The sequence below is a fragment of the Amia ocellicauda genome, chromosome 10 (assembly GCF_036373705.1).
Source record: "Amia ocellicauda isolate fAmiCal2 chromosome 10, fAmiCal2.hap1, whole genome shotgun sequence".
Classification (NCBI taxonomy): domain Eukaryota; kingdom Metazoa; phylum Chordata; class Actinopteri; order Amiiformes; family Amiidae; genus Amia; species Amia ocellicauda.
In genome coordinates, this window is record NC_089859.1 from 42317352 (window position 1) to 42336151 (window position 18800).

An 18800-nucleotide genomic window follows, 5' to 3' on the forward strand; every position below is an offset into this window, starting at 1 on the left:
AAACTAAATGATATTACACATTCTAGAGTTATGAATCACAGATTAACATTTCTAATTGATTTCTTAAATGTCATGAATCACAAACTCCAAACTGTTAAACTTATGTGAACTTCGTCGCAGAGAGGCCTCTCTGGCTTCGGGCTCAGATAACAGCACACGGCACGAGGTCCGTGTGGTTTGGAACAAAGGCAGTCCGGTTCGGCTTTGTCCAAGAACTTCCACTCAGTCGATGCACCTGGAAGTTGGGGTTTCGCGAATGTAGAGTCTTTTCCAAACAGATTTTCCATTGGTTTGAAGGCTCCAAGGTTGTGCACAAAATCTTCTTTGTAAGCAGGGTTCCACCGTAGTTACTTGAAGACAAAGTCTTTGAGGAAAGCAGGGCCCTGTTCGTTCCAAGGGTCAAGTTTCTTAAGACTCAAATAGCTATTTAAATGACTGACACTTTCGTATTCAGTCGACTTAGTCAATTGTCCAGCTGTAAAACTCCACTGATCAGGTGGGTCTGTAAAGTTATTTATTTAATAAAGTCCTTTAAAAGAATTCTTCGTACGGCTCAATCTCCTTCTCCCAGTTTAATTCTTCTGTTACCGGCAAAGACTTGGTTGGTTTCTGGTTCCGGTTCTGGCAACAGAGCTACAGGTTGCGAGTTTCTGGTTCAGGTGAGAGAGAGAGTAAGAGAGAGAGACCGTACGCTGTTCTTTATAGTCTGTCAGATCAATAGGTGATTGGTTCTTGATTTTTTTAGATTGGATTTCGGTTTCAGCCCCCAGTGTCCTATTGGAGGGGGGCTTGATTTATGACTGATGTCAATCCATGCCATCTTTTGGAAATGCCGGTTGGCCCGGGTTCGTAGCTCTATGTCGGGATTTCGGCTCTCGTCCACTTCAAAGAGTTTTTATTACCTACAGGCCCCTTTCTCCTATCTCATAGCAGGATTCCAAACTATTTGGCCTATTCTCGGTGCCATCCTCCCAAGACTGTCACTTTGATGTAAACCAGTTCACATGCTGATGAGTTAAGGAAATCTGATAAATTTGGGGGGGAGAGGTCTTCTTTAGATCAGTGCTTCAGCTCAGAGCTAAAATGCTCTTATCAGAATACACCCAACATAACGCTACACTGGTTAATTCTGTTCTGGGAAAACCACAATCCTGCAGGTTTAATAAGTCTCTCTACACATCAGTCCCTGAGTACCTTCAACCAATGGTCATTTTGACCAATTAAGCCCAAGAATTGAGTCAATTAAGTTGTCAAGGACTACCCAGTGAAGACGTGAACTCACGACTAGGTCACACTGTGAGCTCACCAGAGCAGACATTACACTGAGCTCACTGTGAGCTCACTTAGCGCTTTTCCAGCGACATGGTGCCGGTGCTGGAGCCGGAGCTGCTGCTCGGCCTGGGATCCAGCTGATCTTTTTTGAACCGGCCCGCTTTTCCACCGGTTTTGACGTCACTGGATGTGGGCGTTCCCAAGCATGGAGTAGAAGTGGAGAAACACAGCAATAGTAATCAGCACCGAGGCGACTGCGTCTTTAAACCCCATTTAACATCACAATCAAACTCATTCCGCGTCTATGGCAAATCGTAACCCTAATGTTACAAATGTTCCCTAAACACCTATTTTGCAGGATCAATAAAAAATTATTAGGATTTTTTAAACTTTTACTGACACACATAGTTAATAGCAATGTGTTATAACTTTACCGAAAATAATAATCTGTATATCTTTAATTGTTTAGACGTTATTAAGATATAATGCATCTTTCACATAGGGAACATTTGTAACATGTTAGGAAAAACAAACAAATGATTTGAAAATATTCATAATTACAGCATACAATTTGTCAGGCTTCATAACAATGGTATTTATAACATACTCTGTAAAAATCAAGCAAATAGCATTTGTGGTTCACGAGAAAATATGTATATATAATCAAAGCTATCAGACTATAGCAGCCGGTGTATGAAGACACATACGATTATACAGCATTATTTGGCAGCTTCGCAAGACCTAATTTGAAACGTTGTTGGTAAGTTAGATAATTAGTGGGGACCCGCTATTTGCAGTTCTTCCCCTCCATAATTGCTAAAATAAAGTTTTACTGACATTTTATTGACCCTACCACTGCATAGGGCACATCTGTAACATGAACGCTACTGAATGGCACATACATTGAAAACTACGGAGAACTGAGACAAATCCACTTTACACTTCATAAATAATCTTAAAACGTTTCCAACCAAGGCAACACCCACTTGAAATACGTTCATTCTCATTTTTGGTAAACAAAAAGAGAGATTGTTACATATGTTCCCTATGATGCATCTACAGAGAGAGAGAGACAGACAGACACTAACACTCTCTCTCTCTCTCTCTCTCTCTCTCTCTCAGCTGGGAGTGTGTGGGAGGGGTCTGCAGTGAGCGGGAGTGCTGCTGAGAGCTCTGTCCTTTGGCTGCGTTTTTTTGTTGCTTTACTTTTTTCAGTTTGTTTATTTTGTCTTCTGTTTTCAGTGCTTTTCTTATTGTGGGGGAACAGGGGAGGGGAGGGGGGAGTACCGGTAGTTCTTCCCGGGTCGGGGGGTCGGACCCCCTGAATGCGTCTTTTGAAAAACTGACCCGACGCCATGGAGTCAAGATCGCTCCGGTGCAGTTCTGCCCCCTAGAGCAGTGTGTGTTAGCGGTTGGGGAGGTAGCAGGGTGTGAAAATATCAAGTCTGCTGCCATTGTTATCTTCTTAAAAACCACTGATCTGCTCAATCAGCTAGTGGCTAATGGCACAGTGTTAGACGACACTTTCACCCCGGTGTTGCCGCTCGCTGCTCCTGCCCGGAAGGTAACGCTGTCTAACGTCCCTCCGTTCATCCGCACCGGCTCGGGCAGCTGATGTCCGGCATTAAGAGGGTCCCGCTGGGCTGCAAAGCCCCGCAACTGAAACACGTCGTGTCCTTCCGAAGGCAGCTGTATATGATCCTCAATAACATCAATGAGGATCTTAATGTCATTTTTAAATTTAAGATCGACAATACCGACTACGTCGTGTTCGCTACTTCGGAGTCCATGAAGTGTTTCAGGTGTGGGAGCGAGGGGCATGTCGTGAGGAACTGTCCCGAGCAGGACAGGGAGCGGGAGGAGGAGCGGGGCGACGCGGGGAGGAATAGAGACACCGGCCCGCAGCCACAGATGCAGCGGGCAGACAGAGATCGAGCCCCGGCGGAGGAGACAGTCGCCGGTCGGACCGATGGTACCACTGATGCCGTGACGGGGGAAGAGCTGCCCGGAGGCGATGACGCACAGCTGGGGGACGGGGTCGAGGCAGCGGGGGATAGTGACGACCGAGACGCCGGGGGGAGATGGTGTTGAGGCGGTGCACGGGGCGCTGGTTAGTGACGAGGAACAACCTCAGCAGCCAGCAGACGGGCGGACAGACACACAGGGTGTAGCCGAGGAGGAGGCAGGGCCAGGCTCGGCGGTACAAGCCGAGGCGCCGGGTGGAAAAAACGCACTAAGAAGGTGCTGGGAGGGAGCACGGACGGTGTTGGTAAATAGTGGCAGTAAAAGAAGTGGTGGCACAGTAGTGAAGCTGGGGTAGCGAGCGGCTTGGTGGGGAAAGGTCCGGCTACACGCTGGAGCATCGCGGCTCGGAGTGACAGTGAGGGCGGCTTCACGGATTCCTCTCTCGCCTCCTCGTCCTCGGTGAGTCAGAGCTGCAGTGAAGGATATCAGGAGGTTTTTAGAGAAAACGAAGGGAAAGAGGTCTGTTGTAGTGGAGCAGTTTTTCCCAGATCGTGCACGCCTGCTGGCCTCTATTAAGTTTTTACAGAAACCCTGACCTATCAATTTGTACAACACTCACTGAAAACCATGGTTGGGGTCAATTCCTGTTTTTCAATTCCAATTCCTCCTACAAATCAATTCAAAATTGCAATTACTTTTTGCATTCACAGAATATTCTTTATTGGAATTGAATTGAAAAGGGAATTAAAAATTTAATTGGAATTGACCCCAACCCTGTTGAAAACAAAACAAAAAATACAGATCTGGTTCTTCAAATCTTCACTCTGGTTTCATTCTGTGTCGTAGTTCATTTATCTTGCTGTTAATTGCACCACCAATTACACTCTTTGGGTTACTGGGCAATTTTTTCAAGGTAGCCCCTAAAAAACATGTATCACATAGATTTAATGACTTGCACATAGATATATAAAAATCTTTTAATAAACATACCACATATCTTTGAGAAGGGTTCATTAGTTACATATTGCCACAGTAAATCAACATTTTTGTGTGTGGGTGTATTTAAACGTTTTGGTGTATGCTCTTAAACTTGTCTTACACTAGTTCATAGTAAAATCTGTACTTGGCGAAGCAGCTATGCAAAGGCAGTCTTTTCTCCATTAATACCTTGCTTAAGCATTACATTGATGTGGCACAACTGGACTGAAATGTGAAGTATTTGCTCAAAAGTCAAATTTAAATGAGACATGAAAGTTTATATTGTCAAGGATCCCATGGCACTATTCATTATTATTATGTATTAATATGTCTGAAGCATTAATCCAAGGTGATTTACAAGGTGTTGTTGAAAGAGTGACGTGGCTGAATTCTAAGTCAGGCTTCCCTCAATCAGGTCTAACAAATTTGTTATGACTCCACCTTTACTGCTGTGTAGTAATCTGCTGGTACAAAATGGCTGCACCCCAGAGGGTGGTGGGTGAAGTGAGTCTGTAGAGCACTTTGGGATCTTTCCAGCTGCTACATGTAAGGTATTATTATTTATTAATAAATTAACTCTAGTCTCTGAAACTAAAACAAAGGCCAAAGGAACATTTCAAATGCTAACCCTTTGTGTTCTATACAGTTAAAAAGGAGAGTTAGAAATTTTGTACAACAGCATTTACATACCATATATGGCTTCCACCTTTAAGCGATCCAGAGGTGTCTTTTTCTCCGAAGTTGGATCTCTCTTGCTGCCACCACCACGAAGATTGCTCTTTAATAATGTTGGAAAGTCAAAGACAGCAACCGTCAGGGTTCTTGCATATGACGTATTCGTGCTGCACCTCTCTGCAAGGATCCAGGACAGTTTGTCAATGTAAACTCCAGTGCCTGGGAACTTTTCCACCTAAAAGACAATGGTAAATAAAAAACAAGTTTATCCCCAAACTATTCTTATATTATGTTAAGTGGAATACATTATCAGTAAGGCTGTGATTTTGTTACAGAAATGTGTTATTAAAGACCACAGTATGTCTCAATTCTAAGTTTATTAATTTACAGACATAATAAAGTCAGTGAATCTGTGACACCCATAATTCAATTACATTCTTATTATCAACTATAACTATGAATATAACTGATAATGTAGCATCATTAGATTGTTTACAACCAATATTTGTTTTCAATATATATATTTTTACCTTGTCTTTGTAATATTGTAGACCAAGAGTGTTATACCTGTTTTGGTGATTCTTTGTCAGATTCAGAACAATTTGCTGTGGGGCTGTCAGAACCACTTGATGGTGACACACTTTTGTCTTCATTGCTGATAAATGTGGCTTTTGTTACAATTTTTTTCAGATTGTCCAAAAGGTCTGGAATCTCTGGAGAAAAAAACCTTAGTATTAAATGATAATCATTTCTAATAATATATTTAATACAAAGTGAAAACAAAACCATCAATGCCTGCAATTATACTTGAGAGACTTGCTCTATGTTATTGGCAAACTGACCTTTTTGTGGGTCATTAACATTAGCTACGAAAAATATAAAAAAGATAAAATACAAGAATTACCAGGTCTAATGTAATGCATATAGTCATTAATGTAGGATTATGAAGTTATGTTGAAAAACTTTATTTAATAATCAGTATTATTAAACTATTAGACAGTGCACATTAAGAGTCTGTATTGTGGTTCTAGATTACTTCAGTATGATCAACTATAATACATTACTCTGGAATCTAAATTACTGAAGAATAACATTTATCAAGGTAAGGAATTATTTGCTATAAATAAAAAAACTTACCATCAACCATACGGTTTCGAAGACATTGGTTTTCATTTTTAAGTCTTTTTAAGTGTTTTCCTTTTCGAGCTGCTTAACTTTTTGCTGTAGCTCAACTTCACTGGACTCTTTAAATGTCTGTAGAATATGACGGGATCTAATTCTTGAAGCTCCATCGGTTTTCTTTCTTATTTTGTGCTGTATTCAGAGAGGAAAAGAGTTTAAAATGAATATATATATATATATATATATATATGAAAATGATTTAAAAAAAAACAATCCTGCAATACATTTATTTAATATTTGCAGTAATTATCTCACCGGTAACTGTGGTTCATCAAGGTCACTATCATCTGAAATTTGAAGTTTTTTGTTTGGTTTAGGTACTCTCTTCATTTTAGGAGAGGGCATTTTTGTTAGGTCATTAAGTTTTCTTCTTAGTTTGCCTTCTTTTCCTAAAATAAAAATAAAATAAATAAAACCCTGCATTATGTCCACAGATATTTGGGGATTATATTTATTTGTCATAAAAATACTGTGCTTTGACCATACAAATTAAGATGAACAGCCAACACTGAATCAAAACTGAAGTTAAATTATATCTGGTTTAATTTATTTTGTGATTTGGGGGATTTTATTGTAAAGCACAACACACAATAAATCGTTCTTACAAATGCCAGTCAAGTATGACGAGTTTTTAGCGCCCTCACCACCACCTACCATGTTATAAGAGTATGTTAGAAGTACAACACATTAATAACTTAAACATTCATTTCAAATATACTGTGATTGTATATATCAAATAGCATGTAAAGACTTTAATGTTTTTTTTTTAAATAAACATTGTTACCAGTCATAATGATCTGCGCTTCATGGACAGGCCATCCACCTTTTGGAGGTTTGTTCGTGTCTCTCCACTCTGCTCTGAAGTTTCGAGTCGTCTCTTCGTCATCATCAGCAATGCTGAATAAATCAAAATTGCGAAAGCAAGCAGTGGGAATCACGCTGTAAGAGTCTTTGTCGACCCCGCTTTCCCACTTCACCAACGCGTGCATCACCGCCATACTACCTTCACCTTCTCGTCCGTTTTTTCTGCGCCTTTTTCCCCCGACAAGTCACGGCACAAAAAACAGTCCCGCTCTGCATTCTGGTACTTGGCGTTCTTAATAACACCAACAGGGTGTAATCGCATAGACCACTCGAGTATAAAGTACTACATATCCCATCAGTTACAGTTTTTTTTCATCTTCTGAAACTGCAATTTAGCACTTTCAACTGTTTCTTAGTGATTCCTAGAATTACTAACCGGTATTGTAGTCAATGTGTTTATAACCTTTTTTGTTTAACGATTTGTGTGTTATCCTATGGGATCCCATGGTCTTTGATTTGGTCACGGAAGTGATTTGTCTTTGATTTGTTGATCTAGAGTTGAATTTTAATTAGTTTTTCCCTTTTGTATAATTAGTGTAGTGCTACATTTAGTCTTTGTTTTTAAATAAATTTGACAATTTATATCTTTGGAATTGGTGTCTGCGTCCAATTATTACAGAAATTGAGTTCTACAAGACTCCAGGATTCGTGATAAGGTGATACTATGAATTCACTTCTTTAATTGAAATGTATAAGTGTACCTTACGCTACATATATGTATGTATGTATGTATGTATGTCCAATTGCTTTGACAATACAAATGAATTGAATTGAGAGAGAGAGAGAGAGAGAGAGAGAGAGACAGACAGACAGACTGACAAACAGAAAAACAGACAGACACAGACACACACACACACAGAGCCAGCCAGCCAGCCAGCTCAGCGATGACATCACGAGCCTCTCTCAGCTGACTGCTATGACATCACAGAGCACGTACATTCCGTTGCTTGCCGTCTGTCAACCACTCAGTCACTGCCAGCCAGACTGGCTGGCTGGCTGGATGGGGGGGCTGCTTGCTGCTGCTGTGTACCTTAGCAAGCTTATTTGCTTGACCGGCCTTCCTACTCCTCTGCCCACATGCCCACCTATGCCCGATCTGCTGTTCACCTGGATCACAGCTCCGCCCCAACAAGGCAGAGCCCCCCAAGAATGGTACAAACTCACCCACGATCCCCTCCACGGAAAGCTTTAGCAAAAGGCAAAAGCGTTATACGTAATGAAGAGGAACCCGAGTCCAAGACGCATCCGACCAGCCATACATATTTGTGTGTATTAAAGATCACATTTTCTTACATTTAGTTTTTCTGTACTTTATTACATCTTATTGTGATTTATAAAAGTATTGTTTCTTTTCCATATGTATGTATGTATGTGTGTGTGTGTGTGTGTGTGTGTCTGTCTCTGTGTGATAGTGTGTGTGTGTGTGTGTCTGTACGTGTGTATATGTCTCTCTGTGAAAGTGTGTGTGTGGGTGTGACAGTGTGTGTGAGTGTCTGTCTGTCTGTCTGTCATGTAACTCGCACATCTGTGAGGGCACCATTTTTGCAGAAGAGATGTACACATTTTGGAGCAACATATGCTGCCATCCAGACATCATCTTTTCCAGTGACGTCCCTGCATTTTCAAACAGATCACATTTTATTACACTTTGTTTATCTGTACTTTATTACATCTTATTGTGATTTATACTTGTAATGTTTCTTTTCCATATATATGTATGTACAGTGGGGGAAAAAAGTAATTGATCCCCTGCTGATTTTGTACGTTTGCCCACTGACAAAGAAATGATCAGTCTATAATTTTAATGGTAGGTGTATTTTAGCAGTGAGAGACAGAATAACAACAAGAAAATCCAGAAAAATGCATTTCAAAAAAGTTATAAAATTGATTTGCATGTTAATGAGGGAAATAAGTATTTGACCCATTTTCAATGCCCTGGCTTAGGGTTCTCACCCATGATTTGACGGTACATGGCCCCGTCCATCGTCCCTTTGATGCGGTGCAGTTGTCCTGTCCCCTTAGCAGAAAAACAGCCCCAAAGCATAATGTTTCCACCTCCATGTTTGATGGTGGGAATGGTGTTCTTGGGGTCATTCCTCCTCCTCCAAACACGGCGAGTTGAGTTGATGGCAAAGAGCTTGATTTTGGTCTCATCTGAGACCACTTTCACCCAGTTCTCCTCTGAATCATTCAGATGTTCATTGGCAAACTTCAGACGGGTCTGTACATGTGCTTTCTTGAGCAGGGGGACCTTGCGGGCGCTGCAGGATTTCAGTCCTTCACGGCATAGTGTGTTACCAATTGTTTTCTTGGTGACTATGGTCCCAGCTACCTTGAGATCATTAACAAGATCCTCCCATGTAGTTCTGGGCTGATTCCTCACCGTTCTCATGATCATTGAAACTCCACGAGGTGAGATCTTGCATGGAGCCCCAGACTGAGGGAGACTGACAGTTATTTTGTGTTTCTTCCATTTGCGAATAATCGCACCAACTGTTGTCACCTTCTCACCAAGCTGCTTGGTGATGGTCTTGTAGCCCATTCCAGTCTTGTGTAGGTCTACAATCTTGTCCCTGACATCCTTGGACAGCTCTTTGGCCATGGTGGAGAGTTTGGAATCTGATTGATTGATTGCTTCTGTGGACAAGTGTCTTTTATACAGGTAACGAGCTGAGATTAGGAGCACTCCCTTTAAGAGAGTGCTCCTAATCTCAGCTCGTTACCTGTATGAAAGACACCTGGGAGCCAGAAATCTTGCTGATTGATAGGGGATCAAATACTTATTTCCCTCATTAACATGCAAATCAATTTATAACTTTTTTGAAATGCGTTTTTCTGGATTTTCTTGTTGTTATTCTGTCTCTCACTGCTAAAATACACCTACCATTAAAATTATAGACTGATCATTTCTTTGTCAGTGGGCAAACGTACAAAATCAGCAGGGGATCAAATACTTTTTTCCCTCACTGTATGTATGTATGTATGTATGTATGTAAGTGTGTGTGTGTCTGTCTCTGTGTGAAAGTGTGTGTGTGTGTCTGTCTGTGAAAGTGATTGTGTGTGAAAGTGTGTGTGTCTGTCTGTCTGTCTGTGAAAGTGTGTGTTTGTGTGTGTATGGGTGTGACAGTGTGTATGAGTGTCTGTCATGTAACTCGCACATCTGTGAGGGCACCATTTTTGCAGAAAGAGATGTACATATTTTGGAGCAACATATGCTGCCATCCAGACATCATCTTTTCCAGGGACGTACCTGCATTTTTCAGCAGGATAACGCCAAACCACATTCTGCCCAGATTTCAAGCGCATGGTTGCATAGGCAGAGAGTGCGGGTGCTAGCATGGCCTGCCTGCAGTCCTGACCTGTCTCCGAATTGAGAATGTGTGGCGCACTATGAAGTGCAAATTAAGACAACGAAGGCCCTGTGCAGTTGCGCAGCTGAGGAAATGCATAATGGATGAATGGGGGAAAATCCCGCTTGCTAAACTTAACCAAGTGGTGTCTTCAGTGCCCAAGTGCTTAATAAGTGTTATTAAAAGAAAAGGTGATGTTACATAGTGGTAAACAGTCGACTGTCCCAACTTTCTTGGTTTCTTTTCACTGCTAATGAGATGCTGTAGAGTGAGTTAGTTATATTGCTTTCAGGAGCTCTAATCGTATTGATGAGTTCATGCAGCATTTGTAATTGAATTTCAAAAAGAAATCTTTGCTGTCTGGCCTGTGTGTATGAGATGTACTCTGTCAATCTTTGGCTAACAACTGAAACATTGGTAGAACAGAAATGGCAACATAAAAAAGAAAAGTACATTTTAAAAGAGCACATTAAATAGGATGAATATACAGTTTTTTACAATCACTTTGTCACTAATTTCAGAACCTTGATGTCATTTTTCAAAACTCTAGACACAAAACTCAAAACGGTCATCACTTGTAACACAGGCTGTCCAATGTTCAAAACATTGCATTGTGCATTCATATCTTTAAAGAAACCTAGCACTTGCAGACTTGTTGGTTCAAATAACTCATTTATCATGAAATACCATAGTAACATAGTAACACAGAAGATACCGATAGTTTCACTGTGTAGTTGTTCGTACAATCATTAAATATTGTAGTACAAAATATGTGATACATGTTTCATTATGGTACTACACATAAATACATCACTGTAAAAGGACTAGTAGAGAGAATACTACAGACACAGTGGAATCATTGAACAAAATCTGAAATGTATTGATGCAATACAATCAAATCACACCATAGGTTTCTTTGAATCCATGCAAAAATAATTAGCTACAAAAACGAACAAAACTACAGTAAAATGTCAACTGCAGTGTTCCTCACCTGGCTTAGTGTAAAAAGCAAAACAAAGGATTGATTACTGTACTTCTAAATTTCCATCAGCCCTGTGTTCAGGTTCAGGTTCTCACAACCATTTTTCACAAGAGGCATCTTGAAACTGAACATACCTGAACATACTCAGTCATCAGCTGCTTCACTCTGTCTGCATTTCTTTCAAAAGGCACACTATACTCTGTGCTACACATTGGTATGCAGTATACAGTCATTTGACAATTGAGAGTAGCCTAATGTTTAGTGCATGCTGAAGACTTGCCGCTTCTCAGTACGGACATTTCTGATGATTGAGGCCACAGTTGATCCTGAGTTGATTCTGAGGTTTGATTGAATCATTGTAGCTGCCTCAGTCATGGTCATGCCATGATTTACAACATGCTCTACAACTATTTCTCGGATTTCACTGGACACTATTTGCTGTTGCTGCCGCTGTCTGGTCCGTGGCCTTGTCCTCTACCACGTTCCCCCAACACCTCTCAAATGAGGCCCATGGCTGCCTCTCTGGTGAGGCCTAAGCCCTCCTCTATGACGAGGCCCACGACCACCTCTCAGAAGGGGTGCATGTCCCCTTCCATTCCTTTGACCACCACGTCTTCCTCCTCCCACTGCTTGACCTCTATTGTGACCTGGATGACCTGCCGGCTCCATGTTATCACTGTGTTGCTCGGGTGGATAGCACTCATTTCACTCGATACTCGTACCACAATGTGAAATCAATCATCAATAACCAGTTGGCAGTATTGGAATAGCAATTACAAGGGCCTGCATACATACAGTAATGTCAAATCTGATGTGGAAGAACAATCATCTTCAACCAGGTTGGAGCGTTAGTTGCAATGCCTTTAATACACGCAGCGTGGAGAGGAACAGTGACTCAAGAAGATCCCAAAGTCGCTCTGCCTTCATTTTAACAGTCAGAGCTTTTATACACAAAAATCAAAGAGCTGGTTATAATCAGAAAGTCATTACTATGTTATCTTAAAAGTTAGCTAAGCAGAATTTATATCATTATAGGACAGAGTTCATAGATCAACACATGGATTAGGGAGCAGGCACTTCAATCATACTGTTTGACATTGTCTCCAAGATTCTCATCGTAAATAACAAGCAGAAATCAAACTACCTTCTGGCCTGACCTTCTAGCTTGACCTTATCTTTCTTAAGTATACAAGAGAGAAAAACAGGTATTAGAGAAAGAATTTCTAACTTTCCTTCCACACTGAAAACATGGTGTGGAAAAGTGCTACATGATGATGAATGATGATGAAATATTACATCCATAGATAATGTAGTTCAACTGGTTCATGCTCCTCGGTTATTGGTGTCAATGGATCTCATTATCCTGAAACTTTCATGATCGAAACATGGAATACTGTTCGTCAGTTTCCATAAAACTATGAATTAAGAGTAATGCAACAGTCACTTATCATTTTGAGCAGCTGTATCAATTGATAGTTAGATCTTTGTAATGAAATGAATAGACAGTGATCTCAGATGTAATGTGTGAATTGCATTTTGAAATGGTAATACTTTGACGTTAAGTTGTATCATTTTAGTTCAATGAACAAATGATCTGAGGTTGATGTGTATTGTATCCAAGCAATTGAAAAATGTGCATTTTGATCATCGGGTGTGAGTTTAGTGTCTAGAGTTTTGAAAAATGACATCAAGGTTCTGAAATGAGTGCCAAAGTGATTGTAAAAAAGTGTAATATCAGGGGACAGTGGCTATTACTGATCTGGCCTTCCGTGGCCTCTGTATTAATGTAACAGGTCACATTGTATGTGTACACTGATACTTGATAGTATAATATAGTACAAGTAAAAAACATACATAGGTATCATAGAAGTATTTTGCAGAAATGATTAAGGATACTTATCAAAATGGAGAGGAAATGCTAAATCCAGTCTCCCCAGGCTGAGCTTCTATTGCTACACCTGCTAAGTGGCTGCTGGCCCCACTATATGGATAGAGCCACACCAAGTACAAGAGTCTCCCCATTGCTATTTATATCTCCCTATCCAGTCTTCTATACGTGTCAGGTATACAAGTGTGTGTGTGTGTGTGTGTGTCTGTCTGTCTGTCTGTCTGTCTGTGAAAGTGTGTGTGTGTGTGTGTGTGTGTGAAAGTGTGTGTGAGTGTCTGTCTGTCTGTCTGTCATGTAACTTGCACATCTGTTAGGGCACCATTAATGCAGAGATGTACACATATTGTTTATTTTCCATATATATGTATGTATGTATGTATGTATGCATGTCCAATTGCTTTGACAATACAAATGCACTGAATTGAGACAGAGAGAGAGAGAGAGAGAGAGAGAGAGAGGTGCTAAGGCACATTTGTAACATAAATTAGGGAACATTTGAAACATGCTTAGGGAACATTCATAAGAACATAAGAACATAAGAAAGTTTACAAACGAGAGGAGGCCATTCGACCCATCATGCTCGTTTGGTGTCCATTAATATCTAAGTGATCCATGGATCCTATCCAGTCTATTTTTAAATGTTCCCAAACTTTCAGCTTCTACCACTTTCCATCTTGAATGCCTTGAAGCCCAATTTCCATTTGTTGTCCCCTGGTGCGTGTGTCCCTGCTGATCTGGAAAAGCTCCTCTGGTTTGAGGAACCTTTCATGATTTTGAAGACTTGGATCAAGTCCCCACGTAATCTCCTCTGTTCCAGGGTGAAAAGGTTCAATTCCCTCAGTCTCTCCGAGTAGGACTTTCCCTTCAGACCTGGAATAAGTCTGGTTGCTCTCCTCTGAACTGTCTCTAAAGCAGCAATATCCTTCTTGAAGTGTGGTGCCCAGAACTGTACACAGTATTCCAGATGAGGTCTAGCGCATTGTACAGTCTTAACATTACTTAAATTCTACACTTTTGACGATATACCCTAGCATTCTGTATGCCTTTTGTATTGCTTCCCCACATTGTTTGGATGGAGAAAGTGAATCCACATAGATTCCTAGGTCTTTCTCATGCATTACTTCATCTAGATCTGTACCTCCCATAGTGTAATTATAGTGGACATTTTTGTTTTACTGCATGTATTACCTTGCACTTGTCCACATTGAATTTCATTTGCCAGGTGTCAGCCCACAACTGAATTTATCTAAGTTCCTCTGAATAGCATGTGCTGCCAAGATTGTATCTGCTAAGCCACCTATTTTAGTATCATCTGCAAATTTGACAAGGTTGCTAAGTATCCCAGAGTCCAGATCATTAATATAGATTAGAAAAAGCAAAGGCCCTAGTACTGATCCCTGTGGAACTCCACTAACAACCTCACTCCAGTTAGAAGTGACTCCTCTAATCTGTTTCCTATACATCAACCAGTTCATAATCCATCTACTTACATGACCCTGAATGCCTACAGCTTCCAATTTGAGGATCAGTCTTTGGTGTGGAACCTTATCAAAAGCTTTTTGGAAATCTAAGTATATCATATCATATGCTTTCACGTGATCTACAGCTGCAGTTGCATGTTCAAAAAAATGTATTAAGTTAGTAAGACATGATCTGCCTCGTCTAAACCCATGTTGACTATCTCCAAGAATATGGTTTTCATTGAGATGCTCCTCTATTTTCTGTCTAATCATTTTTTCCAACATTTTACAGGTGATGCAGGTGAGACTGATTGGTCTGTAATTTCCTGGCTCAGTTTTGTCCCCTTTCTTGTGGATTGGTATGAAATTTGCTGTCTTCCAGTCAGTGGGAACATCCCCTGTTCTAAGTGTCATTTGAAATAATCGAGTTAACGGCCTATACATAATTTCCCTCATTTCTTTAAGTACTGTTGGAAATATCCCATCTGGCCCAGGTGATTTGTTTGATTTTAATTCTGCTAGTCCCTTTAGTACCTCCTCCTCATTTATCCTGATCTCTCTTAGGGTTTGACTGGATTGATTGTCAACCTGTGGCATGTCATCTGTTTTTTCTTTTGTAAAAACCTCTGTGAAATACTCATTTAGAATATTTGCCACATCTTGTTCGTTTTCCAAGATACCTCCATTTTTGCCCTTTATCTGTTTCACCTCCTCCTTAATTGACCGCTTGCTGTTGTAATTTTGAAAAAAGCTCATTGCATTGGTTGTAGCTCCAAGAGCTATGTTTCTTTCTATTTCCCTCTTTGCTTTCCTGATCCCTTTCTTAAGATCTCTTTGCAGCTCAACATATTCTATGTATTTTGTTTCATCACCATCCCTTTTGTATGTGCTATACAACATTTTCTTCCTCTTTATATTTTTTTGCATGCCTCTGGTTTGTATGTATGTATGTATGTATGTATGTATGTATGTATGTATGTGTGGAAGGAAAGTTAGAAATTCTTTTCTCACAACTGTTTTTCTCTCTTGTATACTTAAGAAAGATAAGGTCAAGCTAGAAGGTCAGGAGGCCATAAGGTAGTTTGATTTCTCTTTGTTATTTACAATGAGAACCTTGGAGACAATGTCAAACAGAATGACCTACGTGCCTGTTCACTAATACCATGTATAGACCTATGAACTCTGTTCGATAATGATATATGTTCTGCTTAGTTAGCCTTTAAGATAACATAGTAATGACTTTCTAGCATGTATGTATGCATGTATATATATATATATATATATATATATATGTATGAATGTATGTATGTCCAATTGCTTTTGACAATACAAATGAATTGAGAGGGAGAGAGAGAGAGAGAGAGAGACAGACAGACAGACTGACAAACAGAAAAACAGACACACACACAAACACACACACACACAGAGCCAGCCAGCCCGCCAGCCAGCCAGCCAGCCAGCCAGCTCAGCGATGACATCACGAGCCTCTCTCAGCTGACTGCTATGACATCACAGAGCACGTACATTCCGTTGCTTGCCGTCTGTCAACCACTCAGTCACTGCCAGCCAGACTGGCTGGCTGGCTGGATGTGGGGGCTGCTTGCTGCTGCTGCGTACCTTAGCAAGCTTATTTGCTTTGACCGGCCTTCCTACTCCTCTGCCCACATGCCCACCTATGCCTCTACTCCAAGATACTTATACAATAGAAAAACTATGGTAATAATAATATAGCCCAAGACAAAAAATATTAATCTTTCTAGACTGTATTAAAGTTCAGCACTTCGGAAAAATAGAATTATTTTGTATTTCAATAAAACAAAAATTATTACTGGTATCCACACACCCAACCAATGTAAATGTCACGGACGGTGTTAATTAGCTCCTTAATCACCATTACTTATTATATTTATATTTCACTTCACTTTATGCAATATGGCTTGTGTATTTTGTTTGGTTCTATATTGCCATTATTTTGTGTGTTGATTATCTTTCACTTTATTGTTTAATTTGTTATTCACTTAGTATTATTTTGATTGTTTGCACACGTGCCTTATTATTTTTGTTTCTTCTTTCTTTCACAACTCACCTGGGTCCACCTGCACTCTTCACACGCGTCCCCACTTAATCACCCTGCCCTGGGAGAGGAGAGGATTATCTGCTGTAGTCCACTTTCCAATGTGGGAGGTCTCTGCGGCTCATATCTCATTCAATTATTTATTCATTTATCCTACATCAAGTTTATTTATTTTCCCACGTTTCATTCAATCACCATCAGAAGCTCTCTGTGCTAAAAGTGGCAGCACATTTGTCTCACACACATCAAACTCACCTTTTCCTGCTTCCCAAGCCTTATCAACTTACTCAGACCCTCGTCAACTTACTCAAACCCTCTTCAACTTTGGTTAACATTGCTCTGCATTCTAACAGCTATTCTTTCTCCTATTCTTAATTTCTTACAAGAAATGTATTCAGGTTTTTTTATCAATATGTTTTATTTATATTTATACAGATGTCACTCCATTATTCGTTTATTGAAGTCATATATGTACCTAACAAAATATTAGCCAATAGGCCATTGATCTCAATAATGATTCCCATAATCCTAGGACACCTTCTCTTTTACTCTTCCTTTCCATTCTTACTTTTCTCCTGTAAAGCATTTTATATTACTTGAGCTTACTTATTCTATAGTTGTAATCTTATACTTCTGCGGTATCTTACCCTTTTCCTACATCACTCATCTTAAAACCATGGTCTACTTTGACTTTCATTTCAGGTATTATATGCTAGGCACCAATAACCAAACATTTTCTGAAAGACTGTAACATGTCACCAGACTGTTTACATTCTCCTGCTTTCACAGGCTGTCAGGGCTGCACCAGGCTCTCTTCTAGCCTTTCGTTTCCTTGAATTTGACTTTTGACAGAGCTTGTCCATAACATGATGTTTAACAAACAAATTCTGGTTCTTCTTGTGGAGACACCATGACTATTTATGTATTACTATTATTATCCATCTGTTTATTCAATGTATATTTTGGATTACTTTTCTTATAATAGTCTTTCTTTCTGATTTCTGATGCTTGAGGCACTCTGTATAGAGCCAAAGATCCTCATGAATATGATAAATCTGTTGTTACATTTTTAAATATAATTCTAAAATGATTGCCAAAACATAGACATTTACCTTATATCACCTTCAAACTATACATATTCATAAACACACAAAGCACATACACATTGATATCTAAAGATAATTCAGATATCCGATCTGTGGCATGTTTTATTGACCCTGCAGTGTCTCAAACAGCCCTTATAACTTATTATTTAAGCTTATGATTATTTAGAATAAAATGTCAAATAATCCCACTCGATTATTTCATTATTTCACTATCTCAGTTTTCTTGATCCATTGTGAAAAAGTTCTGTTATTTCCTCCTCATCTGTAGAGGCTACATTAGCCCACTCCCCGGTCTGATATTCTCGTAGTAACTGTATCCAAATGTTGGGCGGACATTTAGCCTTCACGATGATGTGTACATCGTGCGGGTGAAGGAGGTGAATAACCATCTTTTCATCTAGAATATCCCAAAAAGTTGTGTTACCCTGGTTTGGTTTTAATTTTGGGAGGGACACCCATATCATTTCTTTTTCTCCTGGGGAGAAGGGGACATGGGTTTAGTCGTATAGACTATTGATTGACCTTCCTCTTTACTCTGTCTAGTTTTGACTTGCATGGGTGCAGCTGGGACCGTTTTCAGAGCGGTCAGATCTGGATACAATGTATTATTATAACCAAAATCAGTGATTGATTTATATTCCGGATTATATGGGGGAGGAGCGCTAGCAAAACCTCCTTTTTCATATTCCCATGCTTTGCGATCTAAATCATCCCAATCGGGCCTGTCGTCCTCGGAGTGATCTGTGTCGCGACGCGCTGCTAACACGGCAGCACATCGCGCACCTACACCTTCACCTTTTCTGACCACTTTTCTTGCCCTTCTAATTTGCCTTGTAGTTCTATTAATTCTATCGTATTTTTCACAACTTCTTCTCTCAATTCACATTACTGTTTATGATGATCTTCCATTTCTGTTATTTTCTTTTCTTGATTCTCACCAACCTGACACAATATCACAATTCCTTTCTCTGTCTTATCTGGTTGTTGTTGCTTCCACCAGTCCC

At 40.0% G+C, this 18800-nt stretch overlaps 1 non-coding gene across 1 annotated transcript; it reads right to left on the reverse strand.

Annotated features, from left to right (window-relative positions):
- Positions 1-8057: 8057 nt before the first annotated feature.
- On the reverse strand, positions 8058-8172 carry LOC136762266 (U5 spliceosomal RNA). Its single transcript, XR_010820471.1, has one exon. It is a non-coding gene; the product is annotated as a U5 spliceosomal RNA (small nuclear RNA).
- Positions 8173-18800: the final 10628 nt, after the last annotated feature.